Consider the following 15,869-nt stretch of genomic DNA (forward strand, 5'->3'; position numbering starts at 1 on the left):
GGCTGGCTGCCCTTTTCTTGCTACAGAATCTTCACAGCAAAGTATATAGGAGATAGTTACAGAGTGAGCTGTAGCACAGTGTGTATGGAATAACCTGCGGTTTGTAGCCTTCAGCTTTTGTCCGTCCTTCAGGTTTTTTAATGATGTCATATCAGAATGTGGGTATTAGCAAATCTCATCTAAACAAGTTGTTTTCCAGAATCTCATAAGATAAGTGTACAGTCAGATGAACGTCCGATGAGATGTCGACACAGTTCCTCGTGGACCTGGTCAAATGATTAAATTGACATCACTCAGACTCTTGTGGACTTAAGGCCACAGCACTCAGAAAATGTGCCTTCACCCCCCTCCATCTCACAGCCCTGGGACACGAGGAATTCATGTAGCTCTGGGTTTCACTCGCCAGTAAGATTGTATGATGATGATGACCTTATTTCTGCCTGGCAGGCAGCATGCATCTGCTTGGCTGGACTCCTGTTGATTTAGCTACAACATTCATGCATATTTTTGTCATTATGTGCCTCAAATCTTCACTGCAGCTTCACTTTTTTTGTGTGCCTCAAGGACACGGCTCTGTCAAAATTCTGCTCGTGTCTGCCCATCAGGTAAATATAACCAAATTCATTACTTTCAGATTTCATTCCACACATCCATGCCTGTTGTTCGTAGATACAGTGTAAATAATAACAGAATTTGTACTGGTGATCTAACTTAATTTGTATGCAGCAGACTGAGGTGAATGTTTATGTTCTGTATGTAGCATATTCTTTCAGCCACAGCCTGTATGTATAAGTGATCTCCCTTTCAAGACCAATGTACCCAGACCCTCTGCCTTGCAGTGTTCAAACTGACAAGCAGGTGAGTAAAACTTACCAGTATTTTGGCGTGTTTTTTTTTTTTTTGAAAAAGAAAAACACTCCCTCAAATTCATTTTGTCGAGTTGGTCGGCCCAAACAGTTCAGGCCCTCTCTCTCTCCCTCTCGCTTCTCTCACCTACACTCCATTACATGGTGCTCTGTGCAGACGTTCAGGTTCAGGTGTTAAATCTGCATTAGCCACACTCCACTAACATTACCTCAGATTATTCTCAGTAAATTCCACAGATTCAGTCAGAATGCCTCTCAGTGTTTCATTTCATTGCCTTTCTTATTTTACCACTGAACTTTATTTAGTTGCTTTTACACTTGGGACTGAGGGCTTCCACTCACTCATTTTTCTTTGTACCATCTTTGTGTAATCCCATTATTTTTATATAGACATTCATCTGTTATATCTGCCCTAAGGCCTGTGTCACCAGCTAATCTATCTGTGGGCTAAAACCGTACAGTTGCTCCAATGTTTTTTCAGTGTGTCTTTGTTGCTCACCCGGAGGTGCTGCACTGCTCATTTAGACATACTTTACACAGACTGAGTTTAAGGGGTTTATAATCTGCCATAATGGACAACCAATTTACTGACTGCTATGTATGCATGTCCACATACTTTATACATGTGAATGTGTAATTTCTCCATCTGTTTGTGTTTGAAAAACCCGAGGGGGACACTGCAATCTCAAGCAAGGGATTTGTGCTGGCTCTGCAGAAGGCACACAGTCATGATTGAGTGCTTTTCCTTGGATCAATAATCCTGGACTATGCGGTATCAAGGACAACAACAGATTCCTAGATCTCCCTCATCCTTCTTCAACACCTGCACCAAGCCCTTCATTGTGAAGACAGGGTCCCATGGTTAAACGACAGACACGATGAGCAGTCACGATTAACCACTACACCCGGAGAGTCGAGGCAACGGAGGTAAAAAAAGTTCTCATTAGTCACCCATTCCCTATTCTCTTATCTTGCCTGAAGCTACTCTCGCTGCACATGCTTTGAATATATTCACACCTCACATACACACACATGCTGGCTTTCAAATGTTATCTCCAAAAATATATTTTTGAATTGCATTTGATTTTGTTTTAATGGCATGTTTTATGAGACTAGTGGACGTCTCCTGAATAATTACACAGAGCTACATCCACATATCTGTAATCTGCTTTCCTATAACCCTTAGCTGGTCTCTCTGACTAGCTAACTGGCTGGTTGCAATAGATTTTATGCAAGCAGCGTGGGAGGTTTACATATTATCAAACTGCCTTCATAGCCTGCAGTTCATCTGCTTGCTTGTTTATCTGTTTATCCCTTGCCATTACTGTAATTAGGTCTTTGTACTGAAAGCCACAGCAGTCGTAACAAGAGCTCAGAACAGCATGTGAAGACAGAATGATGGTAAATAGGACAAAAGCAAAATGGACTATGTGTACAGCATACTCTCTGAAGAGAAATAAGTCAGGGCCCTGGCAGCAGTGAATGCTGTAATTGCTCCCTTCAAAGAGCCCCTGCCTCGCCAGGACACAATGGAGTGACCTTTTTGTGATTACAAACCTCTATTAGTGGTGAACCATGGTGGTCAAAGCCATGGCCTTCTCCTTTATGTTGTCCTGTGCCGTTGTCATTCTAATTATGCAATTCAAGAGTTTTTACAGCGTCACCATTTTTCTCATATATTTTAAGGGTTGGCAATCTATGTTATTTCTGTTAAAACAAGCCTGAGTTTTGTTTTTTGCTCACATTATGTCCTCCGATCATGTTGGTACAGAGGCACAAGCTCTCTGACCGTTAGCATGTTGAGTGACAGTTTTTGACATGGTTCTTTGAATTAATAATTTGCATTGGAAGTCGTTCCGTGATGTTAAGCTCCACAAGAGATGCACTTCTAATGCATGGCTACAGTGCATACCGTGTTAAAGTTGCATGGTGGTGTGTTTAATAACTAACTAATCAATCAACTACTTCAAAAACATTTACTAGCATGTAATGAAGCCTAATATAACTGACTGTGCCACTGTAGTGCATGTCCACTCTAAAAGATCAGTGATCCTAATGTAAAAAAACAACACATACTGTATCAGTGTTACTCATTGACTTATTTACTTTCCACCACCTGTTTTCTCTGCCAACAAAAGCAATGAAGAGCCAATATGCTAAGATTGTTAAGCTATTAACTTTGCCAACATGCCTTGGACTACACAGCACACCAGATGCCACTTAGAGAAACTGTTAATTCAATGACATGGTGCGGGTAGCTGCTGTAGAAGTGGAGCACGCAATGTTTCACAAAAAAAAAGAAGTGATATCTCTATTCAGGTGATACCTTTTTTACATGCTGAATATGTAGACTGAATATGTCATAATGAGTCACTGTTCCGAAAGGCTTCACCTTTCAGCGGTGGTAAAATGTCAGCTTCTGTTGCCAAAATCTTAAAGACACATGAGATGTTGCGTTCACAGGAAGCAGCAGTTATATTAAATGTTATCCTATAAACCACACTGGCAATCCACACAGAGTGTATATAACGCAAATGATATGGAGATTTCAGAGTGCTTCCTTTATGTTTGTGAAATATTCAGATATTTGAAGTTAAGATTCAAATGCAGATTGATGGATGGGTGCATTTCTTATGGATGCTTTTCATCTTTTTATCTGCAAAAGCAAGAGATATGAAACAAATGTAAAATATTATATATTATATATATATATATATATATATATATATATATATATATATATATATATATATATATATATATATATATATATATTAGGGGTGGAATGGTTCACTAAATCCACGGTTCGGTTTGTATCACGGTTCTGAGGTCAAGGTTTTCGGTTCGGTTCGGTTTATAATGTTGAGGTTTTTTCTACTTTTAACAGTCTGGAAATACCAGATGAGCTTAGAATATATCCTAATTATCCAACATTTACCATATTTAAGAATCAGTTCAGTGTTTCCCCATCATTATATCAGGTTGAGGATCAAAAGTCAATTTCATTTCTTTTTAATTTCTATATAGCACAGAAGCCATTAAGAAATCCTTTACTATAGAACAGGTCTATACACCTTGTTCCTTTTATTAAACAAACTAAACAGCTCATGTTATTTATCTTATTTGCACGGCAGCATGTCATTTCTCTCTGCATGGTTGTGCGCTTACAATTGACCGCTGCTGTCTGCGCACAGAGGCACGATGTGCGTACACACGGACAGACACACACACCGAGACACACAGACACACAGACACGTGTGCGCACCGTTGGACAGAGAACGACATGCTAGTTGGATAGACTGAACTCTATGACTAGGCTAAGCTATGCAATGTTAACGGTACTGATGTCTGTGGTTTTTATTTTTATTTTTACCATTGAAATATGCTGTTTACATCCCGCTCTGTAATCACTGACGGGACCAGCGGCAGCTTTGCGCACGATTGGACGCAGAGTGGTGTGGCTCTCTCTGCTCTGCCTGCAGCTCAACCTGGTGCGTAAAGCTACAGAGACTGACCGGCTGTGAGTGTTTTGAGGCGGGGGAGGAGCTCACGGTCGCTGCTTGTCGAGGACAGTAGCTGACTGCAGAATGATACGTGCTTTCACGTCAGTCTTCAAACGTCACCAGAGAGAGAGTCAGTAGTAGCTTTTGATTAAAAAAAAGTTTGGAAAGCCGCGAAATGTAGCGAGAGAGACGCCAAGTTGGCAACACTCGATTCCATGCTGTGGTAACAATGTCTTCTTGTATTACTTGATGCGCATGTCCAGAACCGAACCGAAACACATGTACCGAACGGTTCGGATTTTTTTCCTGAACCGTCCCACCCCTAATATATATATATATTATATATTATATATATATAGATATATATAGATACATATATTTAAATAATGCAGAATTATGCAGCCTATCTGTAGTTGTTCCACTTTTGTATCATTTGTATTTTTGTATTGTAATACATGCAGGGTTTTAATAGGGTATTCCAGGAATAACTGTGGAAAGAAATCCAGACTGACACTAAAGTCCAAGCCCAAACAAAAAACAAAAAAATAGCTGCATGTGGGAAGGCATCGTTCCAAAAACATTAGGTTTGCTTGTGAATAGGTGCTTTTGGCAACCCATCACTACATGATGGCTGTTGACATGAAAACATTTCAGTCATTTAACTGCAGCAAAACAGCTGTAAAATCGTTGATGCACTGTACATGTGTTTACGACAACTACAGCATGAAGTATACTGTAACTCTCTGCCAGTCCCACAACCCATTAAACTGTCAGTCAACCCAGCTTCCAGCTGCTGCTTCAGATTGAGCCAGAAAAAAGAGGTCTAGCTTAGATGTCAAGGCCAAATACTGTATATCATGAGAGGTCTTCAGGGTTGTCCCATTGCAGCTCTTCCTAATACAGCTGAGAAATTGGGATGCTGTGCGGTATCATTTGTATGGTCTCAAAATATCATCAGTATTCTGCAGTTGCAGCAGCCAGTGACACAATGTTGCCTCAATAAAGAATATAATGAATTTAATTAAATATTTTAACTTTGCTGAGAATCAAAAAATGTGCACAAAACCAAAGGTCAACTAACACATACACAATGATGTGCTTTCTATTTGTGTTCTACTGTATTTTCAGCATGTGCAATACACAATGCACAATAACAGCAGTCATCTCTGCACAGATGTGTTTGACGACACTGCCTACCACCCACCTACAAGAGGCTAAAGTATTGAAATCCCTCCCTGAGCCTATTCAACTTCACTCACTCATTCTAGATTACAATACCAAATCCCTGCTACAAAAAAATATATTGATTTATTTGTAATCTTCCTCATAAAATTTGTAGCAATATAGGATGTACGAGTCTTGATGTACTCACGAGCTTGAGAACACTCATGAGTCATACGTTATGCGTTAGTCATTGTCTCATAAAAATGTCACACGCTTTCTATTCAAAGCTGTGAGTCATCTTTATCAAACCTGAATTACTCAGTGGCTCATACACACAAGTCATTGATCACTGTGTCTGAGAGGAAGGTTCTGGTGACCTGAGCTGTACTACAGTTATATATCTATACATAGGTTGAGGAACAAAGACATGTCTTAGCTATCTTGGTTTTCACGTCTTTTAGTATTTGTTCCAAGTTGGAAATCAAGTACCGGTATTCCCTGTTCTGTTAGCTGGACAAAATGCATTCTAACACTTGAGGTATTAGTTTAACCTAGCAGCTAATTAGGTTGAATATGTCTCCTGAATCACAACTAACCCACATGGCTCAGAACAAATCAGCCCAGGTGAATTTCCATTGTGGACAGTAAATGGACAGTAGATAGTTATTCTCCTGTATCCTCTTACTGATTAGATTTGTTATAGTGAGCATAATGTATTTAACAAAAAAAACTAAATATTAAAATGAATGCACCACATCAGTATGTAATAGGAAATGTGGAGGGAACATGTCCAAAAACGGATAGGCAGCTTTGGTTTCTGACATAGCAAATGTTTCCAAATATATATAACTGCATGTTTGAGAATTATTCCCTGCAGTGATTGAAATAGCTCCCTAACTTTTACACGGAAAGATATTTTACATCCTGTGCTCCTCTTTACCTGCATTTGTATTGTGTCTGCAGCCTTCATATGCCTTCCTCTTTGCAGCAACTCGGTGCATTGTACATCAGTGGTTTTAATCCAAATAGCACGGCTCCCCCCCTGCTGCCAGACACCCCTCTATTTTCAGAATGTTACGTGAGTTGCATTGATGTAACGTCCCTAGACACTGCCCTGGGTTTCTTATTCAGGAGGTATAGGCCCTCTAAGTAGCCATCTATCAGAAAATCAGTGCCCCAAAACCAGTTCTAATTGTGTTCAGACTCTCTGGTGGCCACTGCCAATGCTGCATCAGATTAAGTGTGTATGACCAGCCCATTAAATTCTAATCCATTGTTTTGTGGGCTCTGTAGCCCCAGTGAACGTGAATGTTGTTTGTTTGCAACCATTCATCCCTACTTTGTGTCTTTCTCTCTCTCTTTTTTTAAACTTAGTTAGAATCCCTGCTTTAACTTTTTCCTGTATCCTCATGTTTTTCCTTATTTTTGAGCTTGGATACATGAAAGCAGGGCAGCTAGCCAGTCTCAGCCATGCTGTAGGACATGTTTGTTTGTCATGGAGGCCTCTGAATGGGTGAAGAAAAGAACAGCAGACAGTGTTGCTCAGGGCAACACAGCTCTCTTTGGGTATGGTGACTTGAGTCACTGGGAACATCTGTCTTTATGTCTGTCATAAGTGCTTTCAAGTGCCATTAGAGATGTCCATGGCTACCCAAGCAGAATAATCAGGTTTACCTCAAACAGGAATTAAACTCATTATTAGAAATGCTTGTAGAGTGGCAAGCGTGGTTTAGATAAACAGAGTTTAAACTGTTTTTCCAATATGATGAACTTAAATAATATTTATCTTAAGTTGATATTATGAGGAAAAATGGAAGGAAATGATTGTACAGAAATGTAGTTAGTTTTAATCATTTAAGTGGAGGCAGGGCTCAGAATATCCACACTAAACACACAATAGAAGCATTTCAATTACAAATCACAATTAGGTGAAAGTGCAGCGTTTACATTTACACGTTATCAATGCATACGAGCATAAACGTTCAGCCTATGCTCACCTGAATATGATAACACACAGTAGGTTTCTCCAGCTCTGGTGTTGTAAGTAGTGAACCCTAAGTGGATGTCAAGTGTGTTCTTCAGGGCAGGATGTGTCACTATGGTAAGCAAGAAAATTGTCAAACCACGCCTTAACAGTGACTCTCAACAAAAGTCAATTTACCAAAATAGACAACAAATCCTGGCCTCACGTATAAAAGGGTAGAGTCCCCAGTATATGTCTTAATAATTCAACAACTTATGAGCAAAATCTTCGAGTCTTCTGCTCTCCTTGCCTTTGCTATGTCACACCGAGCAGGTAGCTGACACTCTGCTTGTCTAAGCTTGTTTGTTGGAAATAGTTCCTGTATAGAGAGTCGATAATAGCCAATAGGGAACAGCCACACTGTCTGAATATGGACTGCAGAATCAAACAAGCACAGAAGCTATAGGGGTTGATTCTCAGTAGGGGTGGCAGACATCTACAAAGAATCTTTACGCAAGTTTAATTACACTTATGTTTTTTTTAATGTTAATATCACTTATGGAACTTTAATTACACCCATCCTCTGCCAGTCATTCTCCATGTGCACAAGGTTATAGTTACTTTCCTCTCCTTCTGTTCCTGTGCCATGGTGTCTCTTTGCCTGTCACCTTGCTGCTTCCTTCTTCTCTTTACAGCCCACCTTCCACCATTTCTCTCTTGATCCCCCCACCACAGCAATTTTCCCACTCCCACTTTGCATCTTTTACCTCACCCCTTCCCTTCAGCTTGGCGATTTCGTCTCTTTCTCTTTGAGCCGTGGCTGTCAGGAGATGAAAAGCTAATTTTTGTTCCTCCCTGTCTTCATTTTCCTCTTATTCTGTACATCACCCTGCCAGTTTGACTGCCTTTTTCCCATTCTGCTCTATCTGCACCCTCTTACTTCCATCCTGACTCAAGCAGAGACACAGCCAGGAACTGTTCAAACAAAATGCTAATGGTCTGCTAATGGATCCTTGCTTTCTATAGCCTTGTCTGATAGCTGGCAAACTAAAGAGTTTGCAAGCATTTAGACAATACAAAACTCAAAGCCCAACATAAAGATATAAACGATGGCCTTACATGTCCACATGTTTTATGTAGAGTGAACGTCTGTTTTGTTTCATCCTACAAATACACAATCTCTGTCTTTTAATGGTAAGATGTCAATAAATGGTACTGCAGCACTATTAGTTTTTACACACTACTGCTATATTTTTAGTATTCTTATCAAAGATGCATAATAAAAAATAAGCCTTTGTCAAATCTTATAAGCTGTTTGGATACAAGGACACTTAGATTAAGCGTCCAAGGGGGTCGAATTAATTAAGGCGGGGCAAGTAATCACACTTGAGAGCAGAAGGTGAAGATATCTGAAAGATGATGAGTGTTGGATACTTTCAAAATAAAATAGGAAATAAGGACAATGCAATGCATAAAAAAATGCATATTGTTATGATTCATCAAAAAAACAAAGTTAAAAAAGACCCAAAGAACATGTCTGAAATCCAACGAGTGGACTTGAAGTGCGAAGACCAGGAACACAGAGAAGCAACACAGGGTCGCCAGACAAACTGACAAAGAAAGAGGGGAGCCAGACTTAATTTCAAAAGGGATAAGAAGACACAGGTGAGAACCATAAGGGCAAGGCACCAAAGTGGGAAACAACGGGAGAAGTAAAACACACAAGAAATCCAGAATTTCAAAACAAGACAGGAAGCAAAACCAAATCAGGCCAAAATAAACCAAAACCTGAAAAACAACTAAGACATTCCTCAAAACAACAGGAAGCAAGTCCAGGGATTATGACACATAACATGATGAAGCTGTCCCTTTTTGTAATTTGTAATCTTTTTTACTTGGAACTTAAGGAAATAAATGAAGAGACCACAGATATGCACAGAGTATGTCTAACAGAAATAACATGTATTTATTCTGCATGGTGCTTTTGGCCAAGAAAATAACCCTCATGATGTGTTGTGCACTGTGCATGTGACGCTATCCTTTTCTTAAGCCAGCTATCTGCAGTAGGTTGCTTTACACGAGTCAACCACATTATCCCGACATTTTTCCTTGAGGTTTTTACTTATGCTGTGGAATCTTGTTGCATCCTTATGCAGTACCAGTGTCTGCTTTTCTTGGGTGCTCAAACATTCTTTCTTACCTTCCTCAGCTAAAACTCCAAGGTCCCTTCACATCACAAGTACTCTCACACGTTTTGGTAAAAAATACTAGTCTGATTAGAATCACATGTTTTTTTTCAGTTGTTTTGTCTATGCGCAATGGAAAGCTATAGACATAACCCAAAAAGTTCAATTTGTTAAGTTTCCATAATAATTTGCATTTATTGTGTTCTCTGTGCCATCTGCTATTGTGTGCGTTAGACTGGCATAAAGAGCATGAAAGAAAAGTTTGATTTTGAGTGCATATGCAGGGTACTAAAGGCATCTGTGAGTACAAGTACACAAACATTGTTGCTTGTAAGTGGTCTGATGTGCCTGACAGTAAATACAAACCATACCAATTTGCTTGCTCAGCTATATTCAATGAATACATTACACAAAGATGAGAATGCAAATCTGCAGTCAGTGTAAGGATCATTCAGGCCGACCCATCACATTACCATAGCAAACATGCAAAACATTTTCTGCAGGGCTGCACGGAAAACATTACAAGACGAGTTGGCAGGAACGAAGCAGAAGGTGCTGCGATTCTTGATTAACCTGTCGTAAAAATACATAAGCATGCAAGCCCGGGTTGTGCTGTAAACAGAAGAAACCTCTTACCCAAGGTGGGCACTCAGTCCTTCTAAAGCCATTTCTCAGCATTATCGATTCATTCCCTGCTTGGTGAACTGAATTACATTCGATCCAATTTGGTTTCCCACCTTTTCTCCTCCGCAGGACAGGAGACTTATTTGCATGAAGCTGCAGTCAACAGGGGAGCAGTGAGGTGATGATAAGGGGGACCACAAAGCCATAAACTGAATCATAGATACTTTTATATCATTCTGTAGTTTATATTTATAAAACCTGTGCTTCAAATGAGCACAGATTTAATGAGGTACACTAAACACACAAATACCTAGATCAGCAGCACGCTGAACTATTATAAGTGCGACAGAACTTAGTTAGCCACATTAATAGTTGTCCTTGCTAGTGTAAAAGCGAGGGTTGTCCTGGTAACCTGACTTAAAGCTTTAAATTACACATCCTTAAAGGAGAACATTCTGTGACATCGAAGTTACACTGTAAACAGCTGACCAGTGTAGTGCAGTTTCTTGCACCATAAATCACACTTCCACGTGGCTGATTGTCTGTTAAAGATGCTCAGCTTTATTATAATGATGTGAGGACACACCTGCCACATTTCTTCTTCTGTATAAGAACACATCTGGTAAAGCCAGTGGCTGCTGACAGGACAGCAGGCTTATTAATGATTACCTTCAGCAGGTGCCCCATCGTACTGTATCCTCTGACCTTTCCCTCTGAAGAAAGCAGTCGATGGACTGCCACAGCGCCCAGTGAGATGCCTGTCCTCCTCCTCCTCCTCCTCCTCCTCCTCCTCCTTATGCCATATCAACCATGTAAGAAGCCAAATGGGCAGAAGATGGATGGAAATAGTTGTTACTTTGAAAAGACACTCTTTCTCAATATGTTTACAAGTGGTGAGGTTATCACTTATGTGTATTTTGTTTCTTTTTGTGTCTTTGCCCCTCATGCTTTTTCTTGTCCTTCCTTGCAGAACTTGAAAATGCTGAATTCTGTGGTTTATGCCACACAATTATGCACAAATAGGGGTCAACATATCCCTGGGATGAAATCCCAGAATTGATTACACATCATGACAAGCATCCCAACCACATCATTATCAAATATTGCCTTGAATCCCCAAGTAGCGCTTAAGGGAAAGTGAATAAATTCACCTTTCATTTCTTAAGACAGTCAAATGTTTTAGCTATCCCCAAAACACCTTTATTTTATGCTGACAAAAGCAAATTAGTGACAGGTCTTAATGATGCCTCATCTGTTTTACACCTGTGTGAAATGCGGACCATTATCTAACATCCCAGCTCCCCAATGAAGAGCAACACACATTACTCTGGAGTTTGTTTTTTTTTTCTTCCCTCGTTACATTTCTTGTGCTGTGTGTTCAGAGGAGATATCATGGGGTGCCACTAGCCCTACTGCTTCTGCCTTTGTTCCTATTTGAAGATCATGACAGGCTACATAGCCTGAATCTTCTTTCTGGGGAAGCAGCAGGACATTCCTCAGATAGAGACCCTTTAAAGGGTTCCAGTCGTGAGGGCCCCAAGTGAGCGCAGACTCTCCTAATAGTGTTTTCATATTACTCAGAATCTGTCTGAGCTGTGGGTAATTAAGAGCCTTTCCCACTTCTGACTGAAAAGAGGAAGATTCTTGTCTTGCTAATTGAGTAAACATCTATATTTAATTTGATTTATTCATTGTATTTTTACTTACATTGAGTATTTGAGCCAGGGATTTCACTTGTCACGACAACATCATTGGTCACAACCACTACAATGGGTGCTAAGTGCCGAACTGGCAACTGCAAACAGTGCTAACAATTAAATCTATGACAACACTTATGGCCTTCTAAATTGCCAGCATTCCCCACATCGCTCTGACATACAGCCTGACATTTTAAGTTTCACCACGATTATATTTGTGCAGGTTTATTGCTCATCATTATATCATACTGCAATGTGCTCTTGTTATTTCAACCACCCCATGTATGTACATCAGTGTCCTGAGGGAGTCCACACTGCGCCTGTCATCCAATTAGGACTAAATCTGATTTCACTAAAAGCCTCCATCATTTAGGAGGTCTTTTAGGGAGCAGGCACTGAGATGCACGACAACTGGGGAATTGTTTGCATTCGTTTTCACAGCAGTTAGCACATTCTGCTTCAGCTTTTAAGCAAATGCCTTATGTTTGGGTGAGGCAGCTGATACTGACAAATAGGTCATGAGATCATGTGTACCGGACATTACAGGAAGACTGGAGAAAATAATATTAACTCACAATATAAGGTCTACAACAAGGCAATACCAAAGGTTATCCATGTTATTGGGCCAGATTCTGCCATTTAGAAAGAAACCCTTACTTAGAAACCCAAAACCTGGGATGTGGACTGGTGTTTAATGATGAAGTGATTGGCTGAACAGCCTTTGTGTGAAAACCTGAAAAAAGGCCTGTACTAAAATCTATCCTGCAACTTGTCTGGTCACAACGGACACATCTATCTCTTACTATTTTGGATGATAAATTGCTGATTTAGGAATTGTCTTCATGTGGCTGTTGAAGCTCAATTAAGATTACAAGATAATTTGTCTCCATAGTTATGGAATCAAGCTGAGCAGTCTTTCCTTCTTGTTTTTTTATTCAAAGGGAAATTTAATTACACCCATCCACGTAGAGTTGATAGTGTGAGTCTATGTGGCTGTTGAAAAAAGGGGAAGTAAATCTACATGTCATAAATGTTGGCCAGAGATGGGATTGAGCTCAGGACCTTTTGGAAAGATGGCAGCTGATCTAAGAGCTGAGCAGCAGTATCTGTCAGGAAAGCTGCTTTGCACAAACACAAGGTTTTCAGAAGTTAGGTCTAATTAGCCAGACCCCTGCATGAGCTGAACATTGAAGCAGAAAGTTATGTCAAAACAACCAGCTTCAATTCTCAGGACAATGGCACTGAACAGCAAAACACAGAAAACAGAACAACAGATGCCTCTTTAGTGTGGCACATACACAAAGCCAATCCCTCCTTTGGTACCTTTTAGAAAAGAAAAATGAGAACAATTTTCTGTCCTTTGTTGAAAAGCAACGATGCTTTCCTTTACATGAGCGTCATGAAATGTGTCATCTCACTTTTGAGCATAAGTGAACGTGTAAGATGCATGGAGTAAGGAGTGAGAAGATGTGTAAGCATCAATCCACAAAGGAGAATGTGTCATTTTAGTCCTGCCTTCTTTGAAGACTGTTAATGGAAATTGCTAATTAGCCAGATATCAAACAGCACATAGATAAGAGCACAAGGTGCAGGAAAAGCCGAACGAAAGCCTCTTCCAAAACTTTAACCACAAAAATAGTGATAGAAATATGTAAATATGAATATACTATGTTTAAATTAAGATTCTTAGTTTACTGTAAATGGGAAAAAAAGCCTTCACTTTCAAATACCTTTCTATGAGTTTCCTCTGTTCATCAGTAAGAGCATTAATGCTCAAAGAATGTAATTCCTGTGGGTTTCTGTATTTTGTGAAAGAGGAAGCTTGGAAGGAACATTCAGATGTATTTGTGAGTGAAACATGAAAACTGTGGGAGGCAAAGCAGTTTATTTAAATACCACCGCTTCTCACTATGAGGAGCTTATCCTCCATAGACTTTAACTGGAGCAGGATTGACAGAAGAAAAATAAAATAAGAAACATGTGGATGAATATCTTACCTAAAACAAATTATCAAAAATACTGAACTTTTCAAAACCTCTATAGGTGAAAGCATCTGGGACTAGTTAAGTAAAAAGTCTTAGGTTAAAAACAAAGTAAAAAGTAAACCTGGGAAAAGCACATTAATTAGGCTGCCATCTGTGAAAAGTTTTATTATTTGTAGCATGTAGCTTTTCCTTAATGTTTCCTACCAACTGAAACAATGGCCTATTTAAGCTCACATGCATCAGTTTGACTGAGAGAGGTTCACAGTGACAGCCTGATGTGAAGTCACTCTGACAGCCCACCGTGACAGACTAGTGGATGAAAGGGACAATATCAATCTCTGACTCTGTCATGATTTTATATTCTTCTAACATTTTAAGACATTAAAGTGCCTTGAAATTGCCTTGAAAGACCTGTATAGTTAAGATTTCTCACATTTACATATACATAAAATGACTTGTGATAGATAGATAGATAGATAGATAGATAGATAGATAGATAGATAGATAGATAGATAGATAGATAGATAGATAGATAGATAGATAGATAGATAGATAGATAGATAGATAGATAGATAGATAGATAGATAGATAGATAGATAGATAGATAGATATTGCAGCACACAAACGCTTTTGTCAAGGTCTTTACATTCTCCTAAATATGTGAATCATGAAGACAGAGTGACACAGTTTATTCAGTACCAGTGAATTGTTGCACTGTGGCTCCGGCTTTGAGAGGAGAAAATAGGTTTGAGCAAATATCTCAAAGTGAAAATTACAAAACATATTTGCTTTCAAAATACCTGTCTGTTTTTTTTTTCTACTTTGGCAGATTTGGTAAGGTGTTTTTCTTTCCACATTTTTTCTTGAACAAAATGTAATACTGACAAAAGGGGCAACAACATGGCATCTACTCTGTCAGGAGATTCATTAGGAGCTGAAGAAAAACACATTTTTACACTTAATACTCTCCAGCAAACCACTAAAGATAAACAATGAACATACTAAGAGTTTATGTCAGAGGGAGATGTTTTTTTCTTATATCCTGCAAGTACTGTCTCATTAGCACGTTCTCTGCACTCCCCTCTTTGTATTTGACAGTATTGCATATTTGTGTACAGATCCTTAATTGGCTGTGCATGAAATTTACATATTTGTGGTGACTTAATGTATACAGAACTTACAAAAGTGTATGCTAATGCTCATTAAGACTAGTACATACACAATGTATATACAGAGTCAACATATTTTTCATTTAATAACTACAAATAAATAATATAAAGCAGTATGCATGTTCACCAATAAGAACCAGCTCAAAATAAAGCAGCTGAAAAACTGCTCCAAAGGTTGGCATTTTTCACTCTATTTTTCAGTCATATGCATTCACACACTTGCCTATCAAGTTCTTGGAGAGAGCTGGTTTTTGGGGCCACATAGAGATTTCCTTTGACTGGATTTCTGAGTCTTCAAGGATTTGCATTCTTCTAACATGACATTCAGTGACAGCATATTACTTGGCCGGACCCTATCTGCGGTGAAGACATCAGGAGACACTTTATACTTTTTGGGAATTCTAAGCGATGAGTTTGAAGCTTTAGTTTTCAATGAAACCCAGGCCGGAAACCATTGCAGCAAGAACTGTCATCTGCCAGAGATGATGCAGAACTCTACAATACTGCTTGGTATGCTAGAAAAATTTGAGTGTGCACGTATTGTTCAGAATAACATGCAATATTAATGTTCCGTAATCTTTGTAGATCAATGGCGGGAGGAGATATGTTTTTGATTTGGCTAGCTTGGAGGAGCTTATGTTTGAAGACCTGAACACCTGCCAGAACCCTAGGATGCAGCCTGACTTATGCCCTCATATTTTATTACCTCTTG

This window comes from Parambassis ranga, chromosome 12, assembly GCF_900634625.1.
Source record: "Parambassis ranga chromosome 12, fParRan2.1, whole genome shotgun sequence".
Lineage (NCBI taxonomy): Eukaryota > Metazoa > Chordata > Actinopteri > Ambassidae > Parambassis > Parambassis ranga.